The 14,684-nt window shown below is 46.8% G+C and overlaps 1 protein-coding gene across 1 annotated transcript in view; it reads right to left on the bottom strand.

Annotated features, from left to right (window-relative positions):
• Positions 1 to 1,611, bottom strand: part of FYCO1 (FYVE and coiled-coil domain autophagy adaptor 1) — a 75,183-nt gene extending 73,572 nt beyond the window's left edge. The window contains exon 1 of the mRNA XM_032161810.2: positions 1,511 to 1,611. The gene's annotated coding sequence lies outside the window, so the exon portion shown is untranslated. The remainder of the gene's footprint in view (positions 1 to 1,510) is intronic.
• Between the last annotated feature and the right edge of the window lie 13,073 nt (positions 1,612 to 14,684).

Here is a 14,684-nt window from a genome sequence, read left to right as displayed (position 1 = left end):
TAAAGTAACTGCACAAAAAAAATCAAAGTAAAATATTAAGAATCGAGCATACGGATATTCACCATACAATCCTTTCAGTGATTCTCTATGTTTATTTTTCTAATAAAATATTAAAAACAATTTAAAAAGTAAATGAAGTGCTACACAAAGATAGTCACTTTGAACATAAACAGATAAACTTTATTTCCTAAAGCAAGAGCCTTTAGGAGAGATCCTATTAATCAAAGGAGGCTGAGATCCATCACTGTGACAATTAGCTCTTATTTCCAGGGTGATAATAACTACGGTGCACAACTAGTATGGGGCATTCAATGCTTTCAGAACAGTGGCTGTCACAGAAGGGAGGGTCAAGTGGAGCTCACTCAACAGTCATCCACTTCAGAAGGTGGGAACTACTGAAAGCAGAAAACCCTGACATGATAGCGCCAGCTCCCCACCCCTCCCCCACACCAGCCCCCAACACCCTCCAGCCGCATTAGGCAGATGGCAGGAGAATTAAGCTTGCTGCCAGAGACCACAAGGCCTGCAGGGGCAGGAGAACCAGTGAGCAGATTAAGCCCTGGATCCTCTGCCCCCCTCAAAAGCCCCTGACCCATTTCTCTGTTGGGAAAGGAAACTGCTGTGGTAAGACAAGCAGAGGGGCTGAGAGGCTCTGGCCAACACAGGCAGTTTCAACAAGTGTTCTATTTTTTTTCTGGAGAGGACACCCAATGGGAACGGTGAAGAGTGACAGGGACATCAGAGAATACATGTGCTTTAACATGGGGCCACGCGGTTAACGCGTCAACCACATGTGCTTTTCTTACAAAAAATAAAATTCCGCCATCCTCCCCGCTCCCCGCCCCACCCCCGCCAGGTTTCAACAGCACGGACTCCAGTCCAGTGCAGTGCCGCCACACCAGAGACAACAGGTGTTTCGGGAAAAGACCTCTGAGGGCTATCTCGAGACCCTGCGCATGGGCACAAGGGGCAGTGGATAGTGAATAGGCCTTGGCCAAAGGATGGGCCGGGAATTAAGAAGTTTCCCCTCCTGGGAAGAGGGGAGAGATCCGAGCACCAGCGGAGTCTTGCAAAGTGAAGGTCTGGGCTGTCCCGGCCCAACTGGGCCAGAAACTAAACTTCCTAAAGACCACGCAGGCAGGAACTCTGGGGCCTGCCCCATCCTGTGCTAAGGCTTCCAGGCTTGTTCTGAGATGCCGCACGGTGGGCTTCTTTCCCTTGCGGCCCCTCGGCCGTCCGGGGTCTTGGAACTGGTGTTTGGGGTCTGTCTTTCTAACCGACCAACAGAGGCAGGCTGGGTGCCTGGGCCGGCTTCCACCAGCCCGAGGTGCTTCCCGGCCCGCTGGGCAAGGACGGAAGGGGGCTCGGGCAGGGTCTGAGGGAGACCTGGGATGGGCGGGGACTGTAAGGGCAACAGGTGACAAGCGGAGCCCCGAGCGAAGCTCTCGGCTCCGGGATCGTGAGTGACCCAGGTGCCCCCAGAGTCCAGCCGGTCTCCCGCGGCACTTACGCGCTCGTGGGTCCACAGCCGGGCAGAACCGAAACTTTCTGGGGCCAAGCGGAAGAGGACGAGACCGCGGTGCCGACGGCCATGACGTGCACACCAGGCGGCTGGAGGAGGCGGACTACAACTCCCGGCGTGCTCCCCGGGGCTGAGGCCTACAACTCCCATCGGACTCCCGGGGCTCCGACTACAACTCCCGGCGACTTCGCAGGGCGGGGGTTAACTGCTCCCACCGCCCAGTCCCCGGACCGCCCGTCCCACCCCCGAGCCAAGCTGGCCCCAGGTTAACCCTTGCAACCCCGGAGGGCCACAAATCAAATGTCTGGGATCTTGACAACAACACTGTTCTTGAGCTACATTTGGAGGGCTAAGGAGCACTCCAAATGTAGCTAGTTCGAGTTGAATCGTGCACGTGCTCTAAGTGTGAAATACACCTACGTACCAGAGTCCGAAGAATGTTAACTAGCTCATTAATTTTTAGTGATTGCATGTTAAAATGATAATATTTTGATATATTGGGAAATAGAAAAATGTGTATTGGTTGGCCTAATTTCCCATCTTTTAATCCCCCTTATTTCTTAGTATCAGGGTCTTACTTAAAATTAGTGCTCAAAAACTACGTGTTTATGAACTACCACCCCTAACTTTGGCCCCAACCTCAGCCCAACTTCTGTTTATAAGATGGGTGTTGCAAAGCACTCTGGAACTGAATACGATAGAACAAATGCATTCAAGCAATATCCGCTATGGGCACAGTAGAAAAGAGGAATGCTACACGGGGACTTTGGCTTGTAACTGACTGCATTCCTTAGCTGTGGCTGGCTATCCTTTACTCTCTGCCCTAGTTCTCATCATTTAAGCCAGAAACAGCTCTCTCCCTTGTAGGACCTAGCTCGTGGTATCCAGTCAGGAACCGTGGTGGCCCAATATTCTAAATTGAGGAAGCAGGGTGTTGTCTGGGTAGAATAATACAGAAAGAAAATCAATTTCTTAGTCGATTTTAGGCTATGACATCTCATTAGCCATCTAATTTTATAAATTAGATGTAGCTAAAACAGTGAGTTAGATGGATGGATGGAGTAGTCAGTTTGGGGGTGGGGTTGGGAGGAGGTACATGAATAGAAGTGATTTCCACTCTTGTTAACAGAAAGGAGAACAGAAAGAAAACGGGGGGAGTGAGAAGATGACAAAGAGAAAAGTAATCAATGTAGTGGTCTAAGAGAAATCATTGTTCCAACCACTATCTGAACAGCTTCATGCACTATTAAGGATGAGAGAGATTTTAATGTTGGTCATCTTGTCCAATATCCTTGTTTGAAACTGTATGGGGGAAAAAAAAAACCTCCCTCAAACCGTGTTTTTCCTCTACTCTTACACAACAACAGTCATCAACACAGGAGAATACTTTGGTGACCAGATATGTGTGGGGTTTTCCCCACACACTGAGCAGCGGACCGCACCTGGGTGTCCTCCAATTCAATTCCGACACTATCTACCTGTAGTATCACATCCCACAAGTGGAGGGCTCAGTCCCCAAGACTGCTTCCTCACCTTGAAACACCAGTTGTAAGTCTGGGCCTCCAGAACTTCTGAATGACTGGCTTCAAGTTGAGTTCCCACGACACCCTCTTTGGGTTCAGCTAATTTGCTAGAGTGGTTCATAGAACTCAGAGAAACACATTTACTTGTCTATTATAAAGGATACTGCAATGGATGCAGATAAAGAGACACGTAGGATGAGGTGTGGAGGAAGGGGCGCGGGGCTTCCATGCCTTCCCTGGGTGCACCACTCTTCAGTAACCTCCATGTGTTCAGCTATCCTGAAGCTCCCTGAATCCAGTCCTCTTGGGCTTTTATGGAAGCTTCGTGATGTCAGCATTGCTTCCCCCAGGGTATAGGGCAGGACCCTCTCTTGGGAGGGTCTTAAGACCTACAATCAGAAAGGCGGGGGAAGCGGCCGGGCACGGTGGCTCACACCTGTAATCCCAGCACTTTGGGAGGCCAAGGTGGGCGGATCACCTGAGGTCGGGAGTTTGAGACCAGCCTGACCAACATGGAGAAACCCCATCTCTACTAAAAATACAAAATTAGCCGGGCATGGTGGCACATGCCTATAATCCCAGCTACTAGGGAGGCTGAGGCAGGAGAATCGCTTGAACCCGGGAGGCGGAGGTTGCAGTGAGCTGATATCGAGCCATTGCACTCCAGCCTGGGCAACAAGAGTGAAACTCCATCTTAAAGAAAAAAGAAGAAAGAAAGAAAGAAAGGCAGGGGAAGATTAGAAATCTGCCTTAGAGCAGGTGAAAGGAGGGCAGTAGGCCAGAGAGATTCGGTTTCCTGAAGCCTAACATACCTAACATAACAAAAGACTGTAACAAGGGCTATGGGAGTTATGAGCCAGGAACCATGGATGAAAACCAAGATAGATAGATAGATAGATAGATAGATAGATAGATAGATAGATAGATAGAAGATAGATAGATAGATAGATAGATAGATAGATAGATAGATAGATAGACAGACAGACAGACAGACATCATAATACCACAGAAACTTAAACCCAAAAGGAGTTTAAAAAGAAAAGGAAAACAAACCTAATATTTATTGAGGACCTATATGCCAGTCCCTAGCCCTCCAGCAAAACAACAAAAAGCAACAACAAAAACCCATACAGCGTTATATTTAAAACTTGCAGCCACTCGGTGACGTAATTAGTATTCATTATCCTACTTTGAAGATAAGGAGACGAAGCTCAGAGAGGTTAAATGACTGTCCTGGTCCACCCACCTAATAAGTGGTGGAGGCTGGGGTAGAGCTGGGGGCTTCTGAGAGGTCTTCTGTCACCCAGCACACTGTCAGATACAGGGAAGGTTAACAAAATCACTACTGTTCAGATAGTTTAACTTGGATTTCCTTTATAGATAGAGCAGAGTATTTCAAACAAACCTACAAACAAATGCAGCATATTCTTGTGTTCTGATGTGAATACACATTAAGAGATCAGATTCAAAATCACCAAATCCCCACATCCTCTCCTTACAGCCTTAACGTGTGGCAGAAGAGGAGACTATTCCTCACCGGAAGCTGACCATGCCCACAGCCCTGATGAGGGATGAGGCTCTTGGAATGATTGTTAAGGGCTTTGTATGTGCCAGGTGCCATGTTATGTGTATTCCACACCTGGTTTAATTTTATCCTTATATCAGTCTCATGATACATAATTATCCATGTTAAGCAGATAAGCAAACAGCCTTAGAGAAGTTAGCTAATTTGCCTAAGCCCAAACCTTATAGTGGTAGAGACAAATTTTGAGCTCAGGTCTGTCCAGTTAGAGTTTAAGCCTTTAACCACTGTGATGGCAGCTCCTTCCATGGGGCAGCCATGTGCCTTGCCAAGGACCCTACCATTGTGGCCCCTGCTTGTCAGGCCAGAAGTGGATGCCAGCCATGCCAATGGCCTGGGGTGGCAGCTCAAAAGAGTCAGCCTCCTCTTGATAGTCACTAGTCAATTAATCTCTCCGCTGGAAAATTCGAGTGTAAGACCCATGGAAGGAATCAGAAGTTGATTGCAGAATCAACAGCTCTAAGCTGGTTGAGCTATCTTCCCCTACAGAACACAGCTTTTCAGTAATGACTTACAGACAACGCAGAAGGATGTGGACCTCAGGGCTCTGGAATTTGGTTTGAATTCTGACATGTATATTTTCCAGAATTTTTTCTTCATAACTCTACTATTGACTTTTCTCCTCAACCCTTCATCAGCTGAAAACTTTTGAAATTTTAAAATAAGCTCTTGATAATACAGATTTAGACTTTTTCCATTTTAAGTGATAATAATAGAAAATAGCATTTCCCACAGAATAAGGGGACTATTCTTCCTGGTTCAGCCAAGAGAGCCCTGTTATCCCAGCATGAATATTCATAGCACCTCTGTTCACTCCCAGTGGTGTCCCATTTTCTCAATACATTGTAGTTACTGTTTGGGAAAAACTCTCAAACCGGTTTTCCTCTGTTCTCACACCACAACAATCAAGACTTCTGTATTTCCTGAGGATTCCTTTCCACCGTCAAGCAAGCAATCACTTCTGCAGCAGATACCAACTGGGTGTCCTCCAATTCAATTCTGACACTGTCTACCTGAAGATGGTGTCAGATCCTGCCATTTTGGGGCCCACAACCCAAGAATCATGCTTCCCTCCCTAGACACCAGTCACAAGTCCGGCCCTCCAGAACTTCTAACTGACCAGCTTTGAGTTGGGGTTCCCAAGACCTCCTCTTTGGGTTTGATTGGTTTACTGAAGCACCTCACAGAACTCAGGGAAACACATTTACCGGTTTATTAAAAGGATATTACAAAGGATACAGATGAAGTGATGATACACAGGGCAAGGTATGGGGGAAGGGGCACCAGAGCTTCCATGCTCTCCCTGGGCATGCCACCCCCCAGGAACCTCCACGTGGTATGGAAACTCTATGAACCCAAGCCACTTGGGTTTTTAGGGAGGCTTCATTATATAAGCATGATTGATTTAGTCATTGGCCGGCCATTGGGGATCAACTTAACCTTCAGCTTCTCTCCCCTCTCAGTAGTTTGGTGGTGGAGCTAAGTCCCAACCCTCTAATCATGCCTCTGTCTGTGGTGACCAGCCCCACCCTGAAGCTGTCAGTCTGTTAGTGCAGGTAGCTAGGCAGACATGAGCAGGGCAGGAGACCCCCTCACCCCTGCCAAGGAATGTCAGGCAACCATCAGGTGATGGTTAGGGAGGAGGACGAGGAATCTCACATACACATTTTCCTCCATTTCTCAAATCACTTCCATGCCCTTGCCAATATGCATCCAGACCTTTAAGGTCATATTTGAAGGGAAAGAAGTCCATTCCATTCTGGCAGTTGGCTGAACTGGTACAGATACAGGCTTCTCATCTACTTTAAGAAAAATGGGAAATGAGATGATAAGAAAAGAGATACTCACTTTGTTGCTAGAATGCTCTGAGAGAGTCACTATAAGTTCATGGATACAAGGATATAGGTTGGCCCAAGGCCACAGGCTCAAGAGACAAAAGTACCCACCTGACAGAGATGAAGGCTGGTCCCAGGCTACAGGCACAGAATAGATTACCCTAGAACAGAGATAAAGGCAAGGTTAGGGGTATCCATAAGACCAGTTCATTCTGAAACTCCAAGGATGAATAAGGGGCTACCTATTCACTCTGGTATCTCCTCTCTTCTCAAGTGGATAATCATGATGAGATGGGAGCAAGGTTAAGGGTACCAGTTAAGATCAGTTCACTCTGGAGCCCCAAGGATGAATGGGGGATACCCTGTTCAGGAAGGGATAATAGGGAAATAAGAGAGGACACCTTCTTTTCCCCTTTTTTTAATCCTCTATTCTCTCTTCACAGATGGATAATCACATATTCATACCATGGGACACGCCCCTTGGATGCATCCTCAAGAAGTGAGAAAAGTTTGCACCCCAAACCCTAAAAAGGAAAAGGCTAATATTTTTCTGTAACACAGCTTGGGTTGAATAAAAGCTCCAGGACCAGTAATGTTGGCCAGAAAACAGAAGCATAAATTTTAATACAATCCATCAACTAGATTTGTTTTGCTGTCAGCAGGGAAAATGAACAGAAATCCTTTATGTACAGGCCTTCGTGGCCCTAAGAAACAACCATGGCCTTTGTCAGGCTTGTAAAATGGATCCAGTGATGATAGCGGCCATTGTCAGGCAGCTCCCACCAGTTGGTGTGGGAGGCCTTTTATTGGGTTTACCCAGGGCTCAAGCCCCAGAGGAACCAAGGGCAGAGCTTGGGTCAAACCCCACTGCCCCTTCTACCCCTTATATCCAAGTCTCCCAGCCTTGGAGCCTTCCTCTTTCTAGCCAGGGCCACCCTCTGGACACCACCCCCTTAAGTTATGCCCCTTTCAAGAGATTAGCAGCCCCAATGGACCCACTAGAGTCCAGACTCCATTCACTATGCAAGACCTGAGCCAGATTAAGATGAAAGTAGGAAGTTTATGGAAGACCCTGAAAAATACATCAAAGAGTTCCATAAACTGGGCTAAACATTTGAACTCACCTGGAGGGCCCTCTCAGTCATACTATGGCAAACTCTAAGGGAGAATGTGACTCCATTACAGAGGTGACCCAGCAATTTATAAGTGCAATGCACGTGACTGACTCTGGTGGCAACACTGTGGGGGCCACCGCAGTTCCCTAGGTTGACCCTAATTGGGGTTACCATACCCAGGGAGGGTATATAGGAAAGGAACCACATGTTTCTCTGTCTGGTAGAAGGAATGAAAGCTAGCAAAACAGAGCCTATGAACTATAATAAATTGGCCTTAATAGATCAAGGCCCTCTTGAAAACCCCTAGAGAGGCTACAAGAGGCCCTAATGAAACATACTAACCTAGACCCAGACACACCAGAAAGACAACTGACCCTAAAGGACCATTTCCTAACTCCGGCAGCCCCAGATATTCAGAGGAAACTCCAAAAGCTAGCACTGGGCCCCAACACCCCGGGACTGACATCTTCAAAATAGCTTCCTCAATCTTCTACAACCAAAACCAGGAGAAGGAGGAAAGAGCTCAGGAAAAGGGAGGCAAAAGGAAAAGTAGCAGCTCCAACTCTTGGCTGCACTAGAAGTCTGCCAGCCCCCTCCAGGTTGCCTTCAGATTACCCTCGCAGGTAACTGCCATCAGCACAGGAGGGCAGGCCACTGGAAGGCAAACTGCCCCAATGGGACTGATGGAAAAAAGCCCCGCATGGCTTGCCCCCACTGCCACAAGCTTGGCCACTGGAAACGGGACTGCCCTGAGGACCGAAGGGACTCTGGGACAGAATCCCAACCCCTGATGGCCTTGAGCTGAAGGAGCCCTACACATCAGCCAGTTCCCAGATTGAACATTACTGTTGAAGGGACACAGCCAAGGGCTGCTTTGGACATGGCAGGTAGGACTATAAGTTTTCTTTTGGACATGGGAGCAGCCTACTCAGTGCTTACCTCTTTTCCTGAGCAATTATCCTCCAAATCCTCCCTGGTGCTGGGGCTAAATGCGGTGCCTATAAGCTGAAGATTTACTCCTCCTCTCTGGTGGCTGTGGGGGGAATCTGTCTTCTCATTCATTTTTAGTGATGCCAGAATGTCCTATGCCCCTTTTGGGTAGAGATAGTTTATTTAGACTAGGGGCTTAGTTAACCTTTCTTCCAAGGCAACATCTCCTTTTCCAAATGCAATCTTATGTCTCAAGGAAACCACACACAGGATGAACTGCTGACAGACCTTTCCATTAATCCAGAGGTCTGGGCCACAGGAATACATGGAAAGGCAATGCCTGTAGTAATTCATCTCAAGGATCATTCTTGCTATCCTTGTAGAAGGCAGCTGGCCAAAAAAGGACTTTGGCTCCTGATTGAAAAATTTCTGTAACATGAGTTATTAATACTCGATAACTTGCCCTGTAACACCCGCATCTTACCTGTTAAGAAGAGCAATGAGGCCAGGTGCAGTGGCTCACACCTATAATCCCAGCACTTTGGGAGGCTGAGCTGGGCGGATCACTTGAGGTCAGGAGTTTGAGACCAGCCTGGCAAACATGGAGAAACCCCATCTCTACTAAAAATACAAAAAAAAAAAAAATAGCCAGGCATGGTGGCGCATGCCTATAATCCCAGCTACTCAGGTACTCGGGAGGCTGAGGCAGGAGAATCACTTGAACCCGGGAGGCAGAGGTTGCAGTGAGCCAAGATTGCGCCATTGCACTCCAGCCTGGGGAACAAGAGCAAAACTCCGTCTCAAAAAAAAAAAAGCAATGACAAATACAGGCTAGTCCAGGACCTGTGAATCATAAATGAGGCAGTAGTCCCAATGGTCCCCAGCCCATATGTATTAATAATTGTAGGAGAAGTGCCTCCAGATGCTCAGTTGTTTTCAGTCTTAGAACTCAGAGACACTTTCTTTTGAATCTCCCTAGACTCATCCTCCCAATTTTATTTGCATTTGAGTAGGAGAATGAGAAAGCAAGGCATCAACAGCTCACCTGGACAGTGCTTCCACAAGTTTCACAGATAGTTCCCATTTGTTTGGGCAAGCCTTGGCTAGAGATTTGCAGGACCTGACTCTTGAGAGGGGGCAGATGGCTTCTACAGCATATGGATGACCTGTTAATCTGCTCCCCTGCAAGGCAGCTGGGAATCCAACATCTAGTTCAGACACTAAATTTACTGGCAGACAGAGGGTACAAGGTGTCCAAGGCCAAGACACAGCTACTGAGACAAGAGGTCCAATATTTTGGGATAATCCTGACCCCTGGAGAACATAAGTTCTCCCCAGAATGGATACAGGCCATCCTTAAAATACCTCTCCCGGCCACCCAAAAGCAGCATCAGGCCTTTCTAGTGATCACAGGATATTGCAGACTTTGGATACTGGGACATGGTGGGATTGTTCAGTACTTACATCAGGCTCTAAAAGAAGGGACTGATAGGGACCCACTTCTTTGGTTAAAGGATCAGGAGCAAGACTTTATACAGCTAAAAACTGCCCTCTCACAAGCCCCAGATCTTGGGCTACTCACACTAACCAACCCATTTCAGCTTTTTGTCACTGAAAGGCAAGGTGCAGCCCTAGGAGTTCTAACTCAAACCATCGAGCCAATCAAATGTCCCTTAGGTTACTTTTTAAAGAACCTAGACCCAGTAGTGCAAGTGTGGTCACACTTGTTGCAGTGGCCATCCTACTTGAGGAGGCCCTTAAAATCACCATGGGACTGTCAGTTCGACTCCTGACATCCCAGCAAATAGGCCCCTTATTGAACATAAAAGTGCCATAATGGCACACTGATAACAGACTGCTAAAGTACCAAGTCTTGTTGTTAGAAAACCCACAGCTAACAGTTGAGTGGTATTCCACCCTTCACCCAGCCTCCTTACTGCCACTACGAGGAGACTATAACTCAACGCATTCATGTTGTGAGATACTTAACCAAATTTATGCCAGCTGGGAAGACTCAAAGACTCAGCCCCTAGATAATCTGGATGAAATATGGTTTTCAGATGAAAGTAGTTTTGTCCAGAATGGAACTAGATATGCATGGTACACTCTAGTGTCCCTTCACCTAGTTCTGGAGGCTAAAGCTCTGTCCCCGGGGACCTCAGTGCAACTGGCCGAACTCATTGCACTAACCAGAGCCCTAAAACTAGGGAAAGAAAAAGAATAACCATGTATACAGGTTTTAAATACGCCTTTCTGGTGTCTCATGCCCACGTGGCTATCTGAAAGGAAACAGGGGTACCTAACAGCTTGGGATACTCCTATTAAGTATGGGCCTCCAATCTTAGAGGTCCTAGAGGCTGTTCATTTGCCCTGGGAAGTGGCAGTAGTGCACGGTAAAGGACACCAGAAGGGTTCTGATGAAACTGCATGAGGAAAACGGTTAGCTGACCAAAAAGCTGAAGAGGCAGCCGTCTCAAAAAATACCTTCCTGGGGGCCTCGCTCCCCTCTCCCACCAGTGAACTGCCCTCTCTCCAGTACACTAAGGAAGAAATAGATTGGGCCACCCAACGTGGGTATAAAGAAGAAATCAGTGGTTGGTACAGGTTGGGAGGGCTTCTCTATCTACCTAAAGCCTCCCAAGAAAGTCATCTAGAGTTTCCACAACTCCTGCCACCTTGGAAAGGACAGACTAGGGCAAATTTGTAAATGGGCGTTTAGCAGGAAGGCACTAAATAAAACTATTCAACAGATTTGTCAAGCCTGCACCTTGTGCACCATAAATAATCCTCTGAGAGAGAAGCCCCCTCCATTAATAAGTGCAATCCAAAGGAGAGGCACATACCCTGGGAAGGACTGGCAGAGGGACTTCACTCAGCTTCCCAAATGCTGCAGGAGCTGAGTGAAACTCAACTCCAACCCATGGAGCCACTCTGCCCTGACAGCTAGCAAGAGGCCAAGACCCACAGAACAACCACCACTGCCCCTCTGTCAGCAGGAAGCAGTTACAGAAGACTGTTCTTTGTCCATTTTCCCAAAGAATAGGGTCTTGGACTCTTGAGGGGGGAAATGTTAGAGTAGGTAGTTAGGCAGACGTGAGCAGGGCACAAGGGGGCCTTCCTCCCCACCAGGAATGTCAGGCAACTATCCGATGATGGTCAGGCAGTTGTCAAACTGTCTCTCTAAAATAGTAATTGGTTGCAGCCCGCAACTAGACAGTCTCCCAATAGATAGAAAAGACTTGAAGCTGGTGATCGGCAGCTTCCCAGTAAGATCTCAGGAATTGGGGCAAATGGGCTCAAGCATGCACACTAAGCGGCAAAATGGTGGAGTTTAACTGGTATATGACCTTCGCCTAGGAACACTCAGCTGGTAAGGGAAAAACGCCCCAAGTGAGCATATGTACAACCTCCTAAACACACTGCGCATGCGGCCCCTCCCAAGTGCTGGCAGGCCAGTGCACCGAGGACAGGCTGCCCTGAAGGAAAAAATCAAAGAAGAAAGATGCAAAACCCCAGAAGCATGCCAATGTATAAAACCCCAAGTCAAGGGCTGGATGGGGCACTTGGATCTCTCAGGTCACCCACTTGGCCCTCTTCCAAGTATATTTTACTTCCTTTCATTCCTGCTCTAAAACTTGCCTCTGTTTCTCCCTCGGCCTTGTGCCCCTCAGTTGAATTCTTTCCTTTGAGGAGGCCAGAATGGAATTGCTGCAGACCCATACAGATTCGGCACTACTAACGAGTCAACATTAGCATACAAAAAACATAGCACTTGGAAGATTCCAAGAATTTTAGGAGTTGTGTGCCAGGAAACGGGGATGAAGACCAAATATCTATTGCATAATATCACAGTCACTCTCTCCATTAGTCAAGTAGTTCCCTGGGATAGTAAAGAGTGTTTCATCAACAATATTAGACCCTGTGGTCAAATAAGTTTTGAAAACAGGATTGGATGAATACAAAAAACAAAGTCCTATACCACAGGACTCTGGGGAACCTCCAAATGTTTAAAAATGAGCCCCTGGTTGCAGTTGCTTCCAGGAGTCCAGGTAGCAATTGCAGCTGGAGATTTGCCATTTCACAGTTATGAGCAGTTTATCTTTTAAGGGATGGGGACTTCAATTCACCTTTGGGCAAAATGTTTCTTTATTTCGGAAAAAAAACAGTGAAATGGGCCTCTTTGTGCCCATTCTCTGTTTTATACTTAAAAACAAAAACAGAGTTTGGTAATAGAAACTGTTTGGTAATAGAAAAGTTGTATTTGGTTAAGTCACAGCTATTTATTCATTCAATAAATATTTATGGAGCACTCCAGGTATTATTCTAGATCAGGGGTTGACAAAATTTATATGTAAAGAGCCAGAAGTAAATATTTTAAACTTTGTGGCTCATATGGTCTCAGTTGCAACTGCTTAAGTCTGTCATTATGGTGCAAAAGCAGCCATAGATAATACATAGGTGAATGGACATGGCTGTGTTTCAACATAACTTTATTTAAAAAAAACAGCAGCAGGTCAGATATGGCCATTTGCTGACTCCTGGCTTAGATGCCTGGGCTTCAGCAGTGGACTGAATGGACAAAAATCTCTGTTGTCATGGAACTTATATTCTAGAGGAGGGAGACAATAAGTATGATAAAGAGATAATTTAAATGTTAAGTTAGAAGGTGACAGATACTGTGGGGGAAAAAGAAACCATAGAAAAGGAATTGCAAGGCTGGGATAGGGGGTTGGGTGGGAAGAAAAAGTCTCTCTTAGAATGTGACATTTTGGCTAGGCATGGTGGCTCACACCTGTAATCCTAGCACTTTGGGAGGCCTAGGTGGGAGGATTTGAGTTCAGGAGTTCAAGACCAGCCTAGGAAACATAGCAAGACCCTGTCTCTATTTTTTTTTTTTTTAATGTTCAAAAACTAAAAAAACAAAAAAGAGAAGGTGACATTTTAGCAAACTTGAAGGAGATGAGTATGGCAATTTTAAAACATGTTCACAAGCATGTCTTTGACATTACTCTCACCCAGAGGTAGTGGTGGTGAGTGGGAGGATTCTATGTCTTCTCCCCTTGAATCTTGGCTGACCTTTGTGAATTGCTTGTAACCTAAAGAACGCAGCCAAAGTGATGCTATGGAACTTCTGAGGCTAGGTGGGAATAGACAATGCAGTCTCCACCTGGTTGCCTTGGGATTGTTCTCTGTGGGAGCCAGATGCCATGTAAGAAATCTGATTCACTGAGAACTCCCTGCTGGAGAGTCCACATCTATAGCCCAGTGGAGCTTCTAGCTGACACCAGTGTCATCTGCCAGCCGTGTGATTGCACCATCTTGGACGTCCTACCCAGTCAAGCCATGAAATGATGGCAGCTTCAGCCGACATCTGACTGCAACTGTGTAAGTGATCCTAGGTGGGAACTGCCCTGCTGAGCCCTTCCTGTATTCCTGACCCACAAAATCCATGAGCAATAAACAAATAAAATGACAGTTTTAAGCTGCTAAGTTTCAGGGTAATTTGTCAGGCAGAAATGGTATCTGAAATAGAAGTCTGCTACCAAAAGTGGACTGGGAAAAGTGAACTGTGTCAGATTGTATTTTCCAAAGATGGTCACAATACGATTTCCCATCCCTTGTGTTTTTCCACAATGTGACCTTGCTACTCCCCCATCAAGAGGCAGAGTCTAATTCCCCTCACCTTGATTCTGAGTCACTGGCGACTGCTTCCACCAATACAGAATGCAGAAGCAACACTGTGTTTTCCAAGGCTGAGTCACGAAAAATGATGTAGTTGGAGTTTTGAACTTTCAGGTAAGAAGTCTGACTACCCACTGGGCGCGGTGGCTCACACATGTAATCCCGGCACTTTGGGAGGCTGAGGGGGGTGGATCACAAGGTCAGGAGATCAAGACCATCCTGGCTAACATGGTGAAACCCTGTCTCTACTAAAAACACACACACAAAAATTAGCTGGGCATGGTGGCAAGCACCTGTAGTCCCAGCTACTTGGGAGTCTGAGGCAGGAGAATGGCGAATGGTGTGAACCCGGGAGGCGGAGCTTGCAGTGAGCTGAGATCACGCCACTGCACTCCAGCCTGGGCGACACAGTGAGACTCCGTCTAAAAAAAAAGAAATCTGACTACTCTGAGGCAGTCATGCCATGAGGAAGGCCACATGGTGAGATGGATATGG

This window comes from Hylobates moloch, unplaced genomic scaffold, assembly GCF_009828535.3.
Source record: "Hylobates moloch isolate HMO894 unplaced genomic scaffold, HMol_V3 SCAFFOLD_8, whole genome shotgun sequence".
In the NCBI taxonomy this organism is placed as follows: Eukaryota; Metazoa; Chordata; class Mammalia; order Primates; family Hylobatidae; genus Hylobates; species Hylobates moloch.
The sequence above is the reverse complement of the archived record's forward strand: the minus strand, read 5'-3'. Positions and strand labels throughout refer to the sequence as shown.